Below are 16752 nucleotides of genomic sequence, written 5' to 3' on the forward strand. Positions count from 1 at the left end.
CCTGAAATTCATTAAACTTACCTGGCCCAATCGCTCTTCTCTTTTTCTTCTTTTGTTCTCAGTTCGCCGAGCATGTGCATCGGGTTGCTCGCGTCCAGCGAGCATGTGCTCCGCATCTTTTTTTCTTTTGTTCTCAGTTCGCCGAGCATGTGCATCGGGTTGCTCGCGTCCTGCGAGCATGTGCTCCGCGTCTTCTTCCAACATTCCTTCTGCCTTTGTCAAGGCAACCTCCAACGGGTCGAGAGTGAGAACTTCATCGGTAACCTCATGTGCAACCTCTGAACCATCATCAACCACAAAATTCTGACCATCTATCATAGGTTTCTTGAGCAGCTTATTCATCTCAAACCTTGCGATCATATCCCCCAGCTGGAGATCGATCGCTCCCCCTTGCACATCTATAATCGCACCAGCTGTGCATAAGAATGATCTACCCAAGATCAGGGGGTCACGTGGTTCTTCTTCAAGTTCCAGAACCACAAAGTCTGCTGGTATAAGCGTGTCCCCTATCTGGACATGTAAATCCTCCAACACTCCTATGGGGCGCTTGGTGGATCTATCCGCGAATACTAACAAAATCCGTGTAGACTTGAACTTCGTGTATCCCAGCCTTTTAGCCACTGAATATGGCATAAGGTTCACACTGGAACCTAGATCACAGAGGGAGTTTGCAAAAATCGTTTTACCGATTCTCACGGATAAGACAAATCGCCCTGGATCATCTCTCTTCTTTAGAACTTTGTTTTGCAGCACAGCACTGCACTCTCTGGAAACCATCATCACGTTCTCTTCCCTTGATACTCTCCCAGAAACTAACCCTTTCACATATCTCTTCAAAGCAGGTATCATCTGAACAGCATCAGCTAGGGGTAGTTTTACCGTCAATTCTCTCAACATCTCCTTGCACTTTGCATCCTCCAAATCCTTGCGAGATTTCTTAGGAGGAACTGGGTAAGGAACCCTAGGGGTGTACACGCATGCAGGAGGTACCTCAGTAGGAACGGTCTGATCGGGAGTCGAAAGCACGTGCTCGCTGGATGGGAGCACATGCTCGCCGGATGCTTCGGCTTCTTTTTGACTCAACGGTGGAGTCTCAGCAGCATGTTGAGGAAGGTATTCTTCAGCAATACCCTTGCCCTTGTCAATCCTAGCGGATGGTGCTTCTCTAGGGGGTAACTTCTTTCCTCCCCTTAGCTCAATCGCATTGACATACTCGTTCTGCGGGTTTGCTTCCCCTTTTCCGGGCAGAGTCCCAGGAGTTCTTTTCACGGCTTCAGCAGTCTGTGCAACCTGAACATCGAGCTTCTTCACATGTGACATTACTGTCTCATACTTCCCATTAAGGTCATTGTACATGGTATCGACCTTACCGTTGATTTCCACTGAAGCTTTTTGTTGATTCACCAAGAGTTGTTGCATCATGTTTTTGAGCTCATCCTGAGAGCTACTAGCAGATGAAGGTCCCAACTGCTGGTTGGTGAAAAGCAGTGCTTGCTGAGCGCTTGTATATGCCTGCTGGTTCCCCCCTTGGAAACGGTTTTGAGTGGGCACAAACTGTTTGCCTTGGAAGTTGTTTGAGAAGGTTTTCTGATAACTCATCTGATTCTGAGCTCCTTGCTGCGGATACACCTGATCCTGAGGGTTCTCCACGTTGGTGCTTCTATAGGACAAATTCGGGTGGCTTCTGTAGTTCGGGTTGAAACCCCTGTTCTGCACAAAACCTTGCCCACTCACATAATTAACCTCCATCGTTTCATCCTCTCCATCACAAATCTCCTGAGCTAGCGGCATGTCTCCGGTCTCATCGACAAAATGGACAGTTTTCTGGCTCCTCTTCAGAAGAAGGTTCACCTTGGCTGTCAACTCGTCAATCTTTTGCGTATCGACACTGTTGACCTTCACGGACCTGTCATACTCAGGAGTCTTGTTGCTGGAGCTTACAGCTAGGTTCTCAATCAACTGATATGCTCCTTCCTTAGACTTTGTCATAAAATCCCCATTGCTGGCCGAGTTGAGAACGTTTCTGTAGTCCCACTTAACTCCATCATAGAAAATGCCCAGAATCTGTTCATCACTGAATCCATGGTGCGGACACTCTCTACAGTACTCTTTGTACCTCTCCCAAGCCTTGCAGAAGGCTTCTCCAGTGTGCTGTTGGAACGATGAAATCTTGTTCCTCAGGGCAGCGGTCTTAGCCTTGGTGTAGAAATGGTCCAGAAACGCAGACCTACACTGTTCCCATGATGTCAGAGACCCAGGTGGCAATGACTTCAGCCAACGTGAAGCTCTATCCGCAAGAGAGAAGGGAAAGAGCTTGCACTTCAGAAAGCCTGTCGGTATCCCATTTGAACCAGTGGTGCTGCATATCTCCTCAAAATTCTCGATGTGGTCCATCGGAATCTCAGCTGGGAGACCGTGAAATAGGTACTGCTTCACTAGAGAGATCATCTGTGGCTTGATCTCAAAATCTTGGTTCGGGATGGTGGGAGGAACAATCGCAGCTCGGTTGGTGTAGGACACATGCGGGTTGTCCTTGTCCCCAATGGACGGTTGCGGCGGCGCGGCTCTTTCGTGTTAAGCACGGAGCAACTGCCCCAACTGTTGTCGAAGTTGCTGCAACTCGGCAGCCATATCCTCAATGTTTCTGTTGTCACCCATGTTGACGGATTGAAACTTTCTGTTCTTGCGGTTTGTTCTTTCTGCCAAAGAGAGCTCTGCGGCTGACAAAGCAACTAGTTCTTCGGTGTTGTTTTTTCTTGTAGATCTTCTTGACATGCACCTGAAACACACGCAAAGAAGAAGCAGAAAGACAAATCAGTAAGGTCTTAGTCTAGTAATTTTGCCGAAAACCAAAGGTAAAAATTTGGTCCCCGGCAACGGCGCCAAAAACTTGATACACAGAGTTTTAAACCCTATTTTCCTACTGCAAGTGCACAGCAAAGAGACTTGGAGAAACTGATCAGTGATGAGAGTGGCATTAAAGCAACAAAGGACCTGGGTAAGTATCTTGGAATGACAGTTCTACAAAAGTGGCTTAACAAAGAGACGTTTGGTGAGATTCTCGAGAGAGTTTCATCGAAGTTATCAGGCTGGAGAAGCCAATGTTTGAGTTTTGCAGGCAGATTGACTTTGACGAGAGCTGTTCTGTCATCAATTCCGGTTCATACCATGAGCACCATATCCTTACCAAAGTCGACCCTGGACAACCTAGATAAAGTGTCACGAGCTTTTTTGTGGGGAAGTACGGAAGCTAAGAAGCGTCAACATCTAATCTGTTAGGATCGTGTTTGTTGATACACAGAGTTTTAAACCCTATTTTCCTACTGCAAGTGCACAGCAAAGAAGTAGTACTTAGGGGTCGAATCCCACGAAGACCAAGTTTTACTCTATGGTTCTATTGGTTCAATTTCAAGCTAAGACAATTCAAAGTTGGGTTTGTTTGGTAACAGTAACGCGATTAAAACGGTATAAAAATGCAATAAGCAAAACACTAGATCAGGGGTAATTCTCGGGAATTTCAGAGACAGCAACTAAACAACTATTCAGGGCATAGGTTAAGTACCAGTCTAGAACTCAAACATAAATATAAACTGATCCACTGTCGTGGCATCAATAACTCTATCTGATCGATTCTGTGCGGACTCGCGGAGCACGTGCTCAGACGTCCGGAGCACATGCTCGGCGGTCCATAAACCTTAAACTGTCGTTTGAGCCCAGAATCGCAGACAAGCATTAAAGAACAGGAATGATAAGTTCACAAATCACCTACACATCAACTTTCGCAGGTCTAGGATAATTTGCCCACTAATGTCTTTTCTAGCAACCTATTACACTTTTGATGAATAGATAAACCTAGAATCATAGATTGCGTGATCAAATCAACCTAAGCATTAAGTCTAACAATAGTGAAGACAATCGATTATATAAAGCCCTATTTGTGTTCTGTTGCTAACCCATGAAACCCCTTTTGAAACCCCTAATCTAGCAAAGAAAACTACTTAGACATAGAGGAATGAATCATAGCAAAAGATGAGAAATTCAATGACATAAAAATAAAAAGGGTTCAGAGAATGATAAACAAGGTAGCCGCTCTTCTCCCTCACAAAACGTCGCTCCCAAAACCCAAAAGAAAAAGGGTATATTCTGTCTCCTAAAAACCCTAGGTTAAATAGCATACAAGTAGAGAAAAATAAGGAAAGAATCCAAATTCAAATCTTCCTATTAAAAAGCGATCTCAGCCCTCTTTCTCTCACAAAGGATCGCCTAAAATAAGGGGAATTAGGCAGGGAATCGGCGCCTAGATGCTTGCCACGTGTCGTCATGAATCCGTAGAGTTGGGAGCATGTGCTCGGAAATCGGGAGCATGTGCTCCTGGGTCTAAAATCAGCTTTTCTGCTCCAATTCAACTCCTTTCTGCTCCGACTGCTCCTGCTGTTCCAATCCTTGCTTTAAGCTTCCTAGCCTCTTATTATAACCTGAAAAGGACTCAAACAACTACAAAACTATCAAATAAACGGGGTCAAAGTGAGTCAAAACCGTAACATATCATTTGTCGCCATAAAAGTGAAGGTGGGTTGGGGTTACGGTCCTCGTAGAATATGAATAAAGTATTACTCGCAAATTTGGGTTGGCGTTTGTTACATGATCAGTCTATTCTCTGGACCAAAGTTTCGCGGGGAAAATACAAGGTGAAGGATATTCGTGATTGTACATGGCTGGTTCCTAAGGGCACTTGGTCCTCAACGTGGAGAAGTGTAGGTCTTAGAGAGGTGGTTGCACCGAATATAAGGTGGGTTGTTGGAGATGGCCGGAATGTCAGGTTCTGGGCTGATAAGTGGGTTTCAGAGAAATCTCTCCTGTCAGTAAATGAAGAGAACTTTCCTTTGGGTGCGGAGCTCATCCCAGTTTGTGATGTATGGCAGATTGGTAGGGGTTGGAGATGGGATCAGATTGAACAGTATGTTTCCATAGAGAGGGTTCTACAGCTGAGCTCGGTGGCTATTGATAATGTTACAGGTGCAAGGGATCGTTTATCATGGGGAGGTCAGGATGATGGTATGTTTTCAGTCAAGTCTGCCTACTTATTGTTGACACGAGAGAGTAATCCTCGAAGAGATCTTAGCAGCCTTTTCTCACGAGTTTGGAGGGTGCGTGTACCAGAACGATTCCGGGTTTTCTTATGGCTAGGCATGAATCATGTGCTGATGACGAATACAGAGGGGCACAGAAGCCACTTATGTGCTTCCGGGATTTGTCATGTCTGTAAGGGGGCTGAGGAAACCATTATTCATATCCTGCGTGACTGCCCAGCCATGTCAGGGGTTTGGAACTGATTACTTCTGCCTCGGCGACGAAGGGTGTTCTTTGAGCAATCCTTAATTGAGTGGTTATATGGTAATCTAGGGGGGACTGAGATGCTAGGCGATAGCTCTTGGGCTACACTGTTTGCACTTACGGTTTGGTGGGGGTGGAAATGGCGTTGTGGCATTATCTTTGGAAATAATGGTAAGTGTCGAGACCGAGTGCAGTTCCTCAAGGCTTTGGCGGGAGAAGTTACGGCGGCTTATAGGAAGATGGCAGAGCCGAGTGACCAAAGGGGAAGAGTCAAGAGAATGATAAGTTGGAAATGTCCCCGTGAAGGGTGGATGAAATTGAGTACTGATGGGGCGTCTAGAGGTAATCCTGGACAGGCTACTGCGGGTGGAGTTTTGCGGGACGAGACTAGGAGCTGGGTTAGGGGTTTTGCTCTTAACATTGGGATTTGCTCTGCACCTTTAGCTGAAATGTGGGGTGTCTATTACGGTTTGCACATTGCTTGGGAGAAGCGAGTTACAAGGTTGGAACTTGAGCTGGATTCAGAGATGGTGGTCGGATTTCTCAAGACAGGGATCAGTGATGCGCATCCTTTGTCTTTCCCGGTACATTTGTGCCATGGCTTGTTATCACGGGACTGGATAGTCCGTATATCACATGTTTATAGGAAAGCTAATCGCTTCGCGGACGGATTGGCGACCTATGCCTTTTCATTATCATTAGGTTTTCATTTGTTAGAGTTTGTCCCAGTTTGTGTCAATGCTATTTTGCTTGAGGATGTTGGTGGAACTATGTTCCCGAGACAAGTTAGATTGTAATTTTAATGTCTTTTGAATAAATTTAGGGGGGCTTGCCTCCCTTTTCCTACCAAAAAAAAAATCTAATAGGAAAGTTATCTATTAAATTACTAATTTCAATAGAAAAATACGTGCAATTAATAAGGAAAAAATATTTGCAGTTTAAATGCAATTATTATTTATTATAATCATAGAGTAAAAATAAACTTATATAGAAAAGTGATTAAAGTATAAAAAGGTTTAATGTGTTAAAATTAGTGATTAACATAATATAAGAATATTAATAAAATAAAAATAAGAAATTAATGTAATTTTCTTAAGTTTGAATGAAATAAAATTGGTATTTTGAATACAACTTAAAGTTTCACAAAATTTTCTTATATCTGTTAATAAAACATAAGTGATAAAGTGATAAAGTGATACAACCATGTAAGATTTAACCCGGCCGAGCAGTACGACATCATGAAAACGGAGAAGTTGGTTGTTAGGGGTAGTAATGATTGCTGGTTCATTGTTGCGAGGCGCAAAGTCTAGTCTGATGAAAAAAACGAATATCCCTCGAGTAAAAACTAGAATATATGAACTTATATATAGAATATATAAGTTCATTTAACTTATCGTCGTAACTGGTGTGTTTAGTTTTATTATTAAAGCTCCTGATTGTTTTATGGAATAATTAATAAAACTATATATATTTATACCGTAAAAGAAAGATTTCCTCTATGAAATCAAGCAATCTTTTTTTTTGTCAACGAAATCAAGCAATCTATTAAATAATTAATTGAAAAAAAATAAAGTCAGGTTTATGTAAGACAAATTTCTGTACATTAATGCAATAGTTAATTTCTTAGAAATCCATATATTTTCTTTTAACATATGAAACAAATCAAAAGTAACTTTACCATTACTAATATTATAATGTCGGTGCGTGTGTTGCCCGGAAAGTGAAAAATTAAAATGACTAACATTGTTGATTTTACATTTTGAATGAAAACTTTAAGGTAATTCTTTAACTGTATAGTATAAAAGTCAGAGATAAAAGATAATGACTAAGATGAATCAACCAAATTAATTTAATAATTTTTTATTATATATATAAAAATCGATTTAGTGACAATAAGAGAATAATGTTATAGATATATGAATCTAGGTTTGCTGAGTCATACACAGATAATCAATTTTGAAAGATATTCATCTAAAACAAAAATTAAATCATTATTCTATTGAAATTTACAAAAAAAAAAAAATAATAAAATAAGAGAAGCAGGGAGAAAGAGCTCATAGCTGCAACCAACCAACCAAATTTACAAAAAAAATAAGTTAATGAAAACATAAAAATCACAATCAATTACCTAAATTAATACTTGGAAAAGATGGTCGATGCAGGTATTAGATGAAAAATGACACCAACCAAAAGTTAGATGAAAAAATCAATAAATAAAACAATCCAAATTTTAACAAAGATGAGTGAATCAATGTTGAATAATAAATTGAAAAAAATAATACTCAGAATTTTTAAATTTGGAGGTATTAAACAATATCCAAAGAACAAAAACTCTTTTCCAGGTCCATAAAAAAAAAATATATATATAAAAACAATCTCATCTGTTAGATTTAAATTGACCCTAAAAGTGGGTTTGCTATAATATATATAAACATATAAATCTATGAAAAAATAGAAATCACAATCAATTACCTAGATTAATATTTGGAAGAGATGATCAATGCGGGTATAAATGGAAAACGACACCAAACAAAAGTTAGATGAAAGAATCAATAAATAAAAAAGTTCAAATTTTAACGAAGATGAGTGAATCAATGTTGATTAATAAACTGAAAGAAAATAATACTCGGAATTTTTAAAACTTGGAGGTGTAAAACAATAATAAAAGAACAAAAACTCTTTTCAAAGTCTATAAGATATATATATATATAAAGAGGTGTGAAACAAAAAGGTGCGAAAACTAACAAGTACAAACATTGAAAGTTACGGGTACGACTAAGAAACACAACTATTGGATCAAAACATTGCAACTTTTGATATCATTAACAAATCTAAACCGTTAGAAATAGATAATAAAAACAATCTCATCTGTTAAATTTAGATTGACCCATAAAAATGGGTTTGCTATTATATATAGATAACAAACAAACAAAAAGAGTGGTTTCTGACTTTCTGGTGACTCAAAACTCCAATCAAGAAAACTCAAATCATGCTCATTTGTGTCATTATTCAAACTTCATCTTATCTTTTGTTGCTATTATATGCTCATCTCCTCATCACTGAAACAACTGCGCTTTATATATCAAAGTAATATATTATACAAAAATTAGTAATTACATTTATTTTCATATCAGAATTAGTAATTTACTATATTATTTTAGTTTTTATATAATTTTATAAAATAGTAATTATAATTTTTATAATAATATAAATGAAATATTATTATAAAAAATGCACACACGAATCGAATAAAAAACGAACTTTTTCAAAGTCTTAAAATTGTTCTTCTCATGATCCGAAGGATTTGAGATCAAAATAGGAGCATATGGACGATGTCTTAACTCACTAACCACAAAACCAATTACAAGCAAGCCCATATAATATAACGAAAGAAGTTCTAATTAATTTTTCTTCGTCTCTTGATCCTAACTCTCTCAAGGAATTGGACCTATATTGGGACCATAGACACAATGACTAATGTGATTAGAATCAAAACCTATTTGAATCTTCTTGGACGTATCACCCCTCAAAATATAAATGCAAGCCTTACCATTTTCGTCCCCACAACACATGACGAGTCTTTTTCCATAGACATTATCGATGAAGTAACTTGGATAATAATCCTTAGTAATAGGTCTTGAAACTGTCATGAACTTCATCCACACTACATTCTCCACATCCTCGTTAATCTTGTTCTTTGTCACCCAAATCTCGATGTCATATGGCTTTATGAATGTATGTAACACTGATAGCCGAACCCCACTTAAAACATAGAGGATAGGATAATTAGAAGAATCAATCTTCCACGGTAGAACGCAATATATTTTGAATATCTCTTTCGAAAAGTCGAAACTTTTGATAAGATATTCACGGCTCTCTAGGCTATAAGTAGTCCAATACATATTTCCATTCAAAGATACATTATTATAAAATGAAATTCCCCTTGTGGTGCTCTCTTCTTCGGGATCAGCTTTTATATACTAAAAAAAAAAAGCTTTAATATACCTCCACGCGTTGGTTTGGAACTCGTAGATAGCAAATTTCCGATAAATCTGAGAGGTGGGTTCATTAACATTTCGCTGACAAATACTAAACCCATACATCTTGTGACCCTTTTCGGGTCTACCACTATCGTATCCTGTGCCACAAAATGTGAACCTTGCGTCCTTATGCTCCATCCTTCTACTCTTTCTTGACCACGGGTTCCAAACCGCAACCACACCTTCCCACAACCACGACTTACAAAACAATAAACCATCGCAAGGCAGAAATTGGGTAGTCGTATTATCTTTCGAAAAAGGAATATCCAAGAGTAACTCACGCATCTCAGTCTTGGGATCATCGTTGAAATTGATGCCTAAAGAATAAAATCTTGGAATTGGTCCACAAAAGAAACTGCGGACAGATGAGAGCCAATTTTTTGTTCATGATCGTCTTCCCATTGTAGAGTGCGTTCCATTGCTTGCAGACGGTTCTAAATCTTATAAGAGATAGAGGTGGAACACGGTAGAGTATCTCTTCTACCAATTCCCACGGAAGCAATACATGCGTCATTTGGTCTTTCATTTAACAACGAAGCTATAATAACAAACATAACCCAACATATATATAATAAGATGTTGAAAAATTAGAGTTAAAAAAAAAAAAAAAAAAAAAGACAAAAAGAACACAAGGGGAAAAAATTTGTATATCAAAAAAAGAATTAAATCACATACACTAAAAATATATTATGTGTTAAAACTTGGATTATCTTCCCAAGCATTAGACATAGTATTGTCTTATCAGGCATTCGGGTTCGGGTTTTCGGGTTTAGACATATAAAACCCGTTCGGATTTTTTATACTATCGGGTCGGGTTTGGGTTCGGATAAGTCGGGTATACCCGAACTCAAACAAACCACGAACAAAAAAAAACAAAAAAAAGACTAATTCTTACTATGTTATAAATTTTAGAACACTTGTATATATATAAATATTTAACGTTTCACATTATGACAAACTAAGATGACAAAATGGTTAAAGATATACCCTTAAATGCTCAAGGTACTAGGTTCAAATCCCTCTAAGTAAATATTTTCACATTTAATTCGGGTTAGTTCGGGTGGGCATTCGGGTTCGGGTTTCGGGTTCAGGGTAATATGCCCAGGCCTAGTCTTATCTCTTTTAAGATACATAATGTTAGCAATTAATGTAAGTTTTTAGATAAACTAAGAAATCAATCTAATTTAATGTTTCATAAACTAAATAAACTTTAAAGTATGGTTTTAGTTTTATGATAATAAACTTCAAAATTTATAGCTAATTAAGTAAAATATATTAAACTATTTTAAATACTAGAAGTAGACTCGCGTGATGCGCAAGACAACTTTATAATAATTTTAACATATTTTAGATTTATTAAAATATTTAAAACTTTATATTTTATGTTTCTATAAATTATCTAATGTTTGTTATTTCTTTTGTTTTTAAATAAGTATTCTCAGTCACTTAAAATGAATGACTATTGATTAGTTAAGCGTTAGACTGATTTTTTTTGTTAATATAAAATGTTACTTTAAAATATTTAGTTTGTATCCCATAATATATAAAACTCTTCATGTTTTGATGCACAATCAAGACGTACAAACATTTTAAACTCATTTTCATGGGTAATACATACAAACACACTTGTATAAAATATAGCATGGGTAATAAGTAGCATAAATATTATGACTAAGATATAAAATTTATTATGGGTTATGAATTATGATCTAAAACTAAAAAAATTATATTAATAATTTATCAAATGGATAATAAGAAACACAAATTACAATATTGATATACAAAATAGGCATTCGAAACAATATTTACCAACATTTACAAGTGAGAATATGTTATGTTCCTAAGGCTTTCTTCATCTAACTCTTTCTAATGAATAACCACCACATTTCACATGTTCACTTCTATATATGCTCCAAAATTTCGACTCAACTTATATATTTTAAAACCTACAAATATCACATAAAGGAAAAAGTAAAATATTACAAAATTTAGAAAATTATGTGAGAGATAGATTATGATTTTTTTTTAGTCAAACATTATGGGAGTTATGGTTACATTTCAAAGAATAAATATACCATAGGTTTTGTCGAATTAATATGCAATAAATTGTGTTAATGATTACTATTGAAGAAAAATAAATATCATATTGTTTTATATTATGAAATTATTTTAGAATAAATTGATTTGATCTTTTGGCACAAAAACTGTGAAACAAATATTATAATTTTTTGTCAACAAATAATTATTATAATATTATAATTTTTTGTCAACAAATAATTATTATAATATTATAATTTTTTTATAGCTTGAAATTAGTAACGAATTTAATAACCATCACATTATATTTTCCAAAATTATGATATTACTATTTAAATATTTAATTATCGGAAATTTATTTTGTCCAAAATTATATTATTAATATTTAATTATTTCCTCTTTGCAAAATTATAATGCTATGGTAATTATATAAAATACTGATAAATTATACCTATGCAAAATTATAATGTTATGGTAATTATATTAAATATTGATAAATGATATCTATATATAATTACTAAAAGAATATTGCATAAATGTCAATATATTTTTTTAGTACAGAAATATCATTTAAATTTAGTGAATATAAAAAATAAGGTATGTAATATTGAAAAAAATGAATTAAAATAGTTTAATAATTAAGAAGTGAGGATATGTGTCAAAAATATATGCTGCCAAATGTCGTTGTGTTATGCAAAGTTAGGAGAAAACCTTCTCATATTATATAAGAAAAGGTCACCATGATTGACGCTTTTATCGACCAGGTCTCTCACAGTTCCAACGTCAAAACAGAGCTCACTTCTAGCATCAACCAAGTAGAACACTTGGTGATGGGGTAATAACCCAAGGAGGAAGGAGGTGTTGGGATTGACTTCAAGGGGAACTGGTAAGAGAGGTGAAGAGTAGAACACACATCGAGCCTAGAGATCTCAGATTTATCATCGAATGGCTGGAGTCTCGGAAGAATCACCTCGTTGAGACGAACCACCGGTTGAGCAGAGGGGTGAGAAAAGAGTTAAAGCTTACGCATGGCCGGAGTAGCGTGACAGATCCAAGTACCTCCGGTGGATACAAAATCGGTCCAGAAGCAGTGTTGATACAAGAGGAGAGAGCCGCGGTGAACGGAAAGCAGCCCAGCGGCGCTGATTTGAAACGACGCCACCGGGAGGAGAAAGCTCGGGAGTTGTGCTAGGGAGAGAAACGGCTAGGGCGAACTCTCTGTGTATACAACATTAAATGAGTAATCTTTTATTAAAGATGATGAAGTTTAGAGATATAAAATAAATATTATATTCCTTAATGCTGCACATTTTTCATCCTCAGATTCAGATAATATGTGATTTATTTCCCTTTTAACTATTGGTAACCCCTAACATCAAAAACACCTTTTTGTCCTGTCAACACAAGACGGAAAATGATAAGAATCCTTCAAACTTCAAAGCCTATTCAGTGGCTTTAAACCAAAAATAAAATAAAATAAAGATCACCTTTTGGTGATTTTATTCACTTCGACATTGTTTAAGGCAAATCCTCGTCATCTTTATTTTGTTGTTACGTGAAGACATAAGCGAAAGTTGAAATTGAAATCCCATATCACAAGTTAACTGAAATCAATTACAAATCACCTCGTCTAACGTTGTTTCTTCTAATGTCTTCCTTCGACATATATATAATAGAGATCTGATCATTTATTTTAAGTTTTAGGTCTCCCTATCTGTAGTAATCTTAACAAATATCCAAGTTAGGATAATATATAAATAAAAGAATGTATAATTAAATTAAATTTTAAACTCAAAAATCATTTTCTAAAACAATTATACTGTTGTGTGATATATATCGTAGGCTAAGTTGCATTGTTCATTTGTGATAGATGTCACCGTGACTCTAGTAAATAGCTGCGAGATTGTAGGACGGAAAGAAGTCTTCCCTATCAAGAGAAAATGTGACGGATACCTTTGACTTTATGAATATGTCGTAGTGTACATGCACGTAGGCTCATGGTGTCTCCATACCGTAATTAACCTTTAGAACTCGTTGAGATAAAACAGAAAATGTTATTACACCTTACTCAATATGGCAATAGGAAAAAAGCTTAAAGGAGAAAATATGAGTAACTAAATTTTTTATTTGATTGTTTGGTCATTCCGTAAAGGTTTTCTCCTCCACCTAACCACCAGTCCAGACTACTACTTTACATGCTGGCATAAACTTTAGTTCCTTGTCTGAGATCTTAAATCCTCCATTTTCATTTAAAAATCAATGAGCATGTCACATGAAATATACATGTTTGGGAATCAGCCAGTCAACCATTATAGTAGCAGAATTTGGCCGTTTAAAATTAATGGGACAATATAGAATTTTAGATGAACAACTAAATACCACATACGGAACAACTCTTTCCTTTCCAAAGTGTTACTCTAACTCTACTTGAAAATTCTTCACATCACCACCATGAGCCAAGCTTGTTTTCTTCTAGCAAAATCTCTTTAAAACCCTTTGACTGAACTTTTTTCCCATGACAACTTCTCAATCAATATGCTTTGGTAGAAAGTTTTATGTCTCAACTTCTCTCTTAGTTTCAGTTTCGATCACTCTGTCTCAAAGTCTTCTCCAAAAATGAAATATACATATTAAGGAACCAGCCAGTCAGCCATTATAGTAGCAGAATCTGGCCGTTTAAAATTAATGGGACAATATAGAATTTTAGATGAAGAGAAATAAGAGGTTGGAAAATTTATGCATAAACATTGAAACTGATTTTTTGATATAAATGTAAGCTAATTTATTAGGATTTAAAGGCGATAATGGAATGTTACTAAAACAATATTTAGCTTTCCACTGTTCATTGAATTGACGATGAAGAACATCAAATCTTAAAAAGTATTAACCATGCTCTAATTTTGAAATTGTCAAAAATACATATGGCCTATTGTTAGCATTATATTCATTCATAGGCCCATATACATTGGTCTTAAGTTTTAGTGTTCTAAAACGTTAAGCAATTAATAGAAAGTAGGACGTTAAAAACAAGACGTTCACCAAAGAAGGTAATAGAGAAGAAGTGTGGAAGAAAAAAAGTGCCACATGTCAGTTTGAGAGGGAAAGTTAAGTGAAACCTTGTCGTATTATATAAGATTAGGATGGGATCTGTTTTAATACATAGTTGTAATTTCACATTCTAATGTGTCATACTAAAAAGTGAATTTGTTACATTGTGGATTTAGGTTTTTATTGTGTATTTGGAAAACAAATTAAAACGTGTAACCTTTTTGTTGAAGAAATTCATGAAGCACCATTTTTGATGGACCATTTTTCAAAAAACAACATCAAATTAAAATATATATACATTTTCTTAATAAAATTTATGTCATATATAATTATTAGAGTTTCTTGAAAAGATGAAAGAAACCCAATAAGCAAATATATAACCAAAAAATAAAAACTTCTAATTATTGTTGGTCTCTTGATCTGAACCCTCGCAAGGAATAGGAGTTAAACTAGGATCATAGAAACAATGACTAAACTCACTAACATCAAAATCTATTTGAATTTTCTTCCTCGCATGGCCACTGACAATATAAATGCAACCCTTTCCACTTTCGTCACTACAACACATGACGAGTCTCTTTTCGTAGATATCAGTGATGAAGTAACTTGGACAAGAGCCCTTTTAAATGGGTATTGAAATTGTCATGGTTATCATCCACACCACATTCTCCACATCTTCGTTAATCTGGTTCTTTGTCACCCAAATCTTGATGTTATTTGTTCCTTTATATTTATTCAATACTGAAAGTCGATCTCCCCTAAAAACTGAGAGGACTGGAATATCAGAATATTTCTTCTTCCACGGTAGAACGCAAAAGACTTTCAATATCTCTTTAGAAAAATCGAAACTTTGGATAACATATTCATCAACCGTGAAGTCAGAAGCAGCCCAATACAAATTTCCATTCAAAGACACATTGTTATCTAATGAATCTGATCCTTTTATGAAAGTCTCTTCTTCTGAAACATCATTAATACACTTCCAAAGTTGTACATAGAAAAACTTTTAAAAAACATAGAGTTGTTTCCCTTAACACTTCGTCGACGATAACTATATCCAAATATATGATAACCCTTTCCGGGATTACCTCTATCGTACCCTATGCCACCAAACCTGAAATGTTCTTCCTCCGACTTGATACATCTAGTTTGTCTCAACGACGGGTTCCAAACAACCGCTTTGCTGTTCCACCACCATGAGGCACAAAACAATAAGTCATTGCAAGGAAGAAAGTTTGTTGTCCTATGATCAGTAAAATCTTGAATATTTAAGGCTAACTCACGCAGCTCTACTTTTGGATCATTGTCGTTGAGATTGAGACCTACCGAATAAACCTTGGAATTGGTCCATAAAAGGAATTGAGTACGGATCAGAGCCAAGTGCTTGTGGATGAACGTCGTATCGTTGAAAAGTGTATTCCACTCTTTGGAAACGGTTCTGAATCGGGAAAGAGATAGAGATGGGCAACGATGGAGTATCTCTTCCACCAATTCCTCGGGAAGATTCACATGCGCCATTTTGGTCTTTGATTTAACTATGAAGGTAAACAAACATAATTTACAATATATAATAAGAGGTGGGAAAATATAGTTAAGAAAAAAATAAAAGGAGCGGGACTGGGACGCTACAACGTTTCAGGTTCGATTCCCTTGTTGCGCGAAACTATACACGGATATGGGCCTATCTAACGGCCCATTTGAATATTCGGAGAGAAGGTTTATCCGTGAGCTGCATCTCCCCCAGAGATTAGTCTCAGGCGCTCCATAAACTTGGGATTTACTCTTAGTTAACAAAAAAAATAAAATAAAAAATAAATAAAATAAAAAGAAAATGTTTTATACAATATATATAGAAGAATTAATTTAAATACTCTAAAATTATAATATTTTTTAAATCATAACTAGTAAACTTGGATTAACTTCTCCATCATATGAGTATATGACATAGTATGTTATGTTTTATCTCTTTTATATGAGACAACAACTGTAGTAATTAATGTATCTAAAAAGTTAAGAAATAAATATACTTTTAATTATATATATATGGTCATTTCAATAATTTAGAATCTATAATAAGTAAATTGAAAATCTAACATAAGATATATTTTAATATTTTTAGTTATTCCACGACATATATTTCAAAATTATATGTTTTTTTTTAAGGGATCTTCATAAAAAATCAACATTGTATATTCAACCGACTTCTAGAAGTTAAACTAGACCCAACGCGTCTACTCTCAGAAGCAAGGCTCTTTGGCAAAAGTTATACGACGTGCATTATTATTTATTAAGC

At 35.8% G+C, this 16752-nt stretch overlaps 1 non-coding gene and 2 pseudogenes across 1 annotated transcript; 1 reads left to right on the forward strand and 2 right to left on the reverse strand.

Annotated features, from left to right (window-relative positions):
- The first annotated feature begins 2077 nt into the window (after nucleotides 1-2077).
- On the forward strand, nucleotides 2078-2184 carry LOC147927850 (small nucleolar RNA R71). The gene has a single exon (XR_015581148.1). It is a non-coding gene; the product is annotated as a small nucleolar RNA R71 (small nucleolar RNA).
- Nucleotides 2185-8759: 6575 nt separating this feature from the next.
- On the reverse strand, nucleotides 8760-9888 carry LOC104743247 (putative F-box protein At1g12190 pseudogene; annotated as a pseudogene).
- Nucleotides 9889-14856: 4968 nt separating this feature from the next.
- Nucleotides 14857-16007, reverse strand: LOC104743249 (putative F-box protein At1g12190 pseudogene; annotated as a pseudogene).
- Nucleotides 16008-16752: the final 745 nt, after the last annotated feature.

This window comes from Camelina sativa, chromosome 14, assembly GCF_030686135.1.
Source record: "Camelina sativa cultivar CO46 ecotype springtype chromosome 14, ASM3068613v1".
NCBI classification, from domain to species: Eukaryota; Viridiplantae; Streptophyta; class Magnoliopsida; order Brassicales; family Brassicaceae; genus Camelina; species Camelina sativa.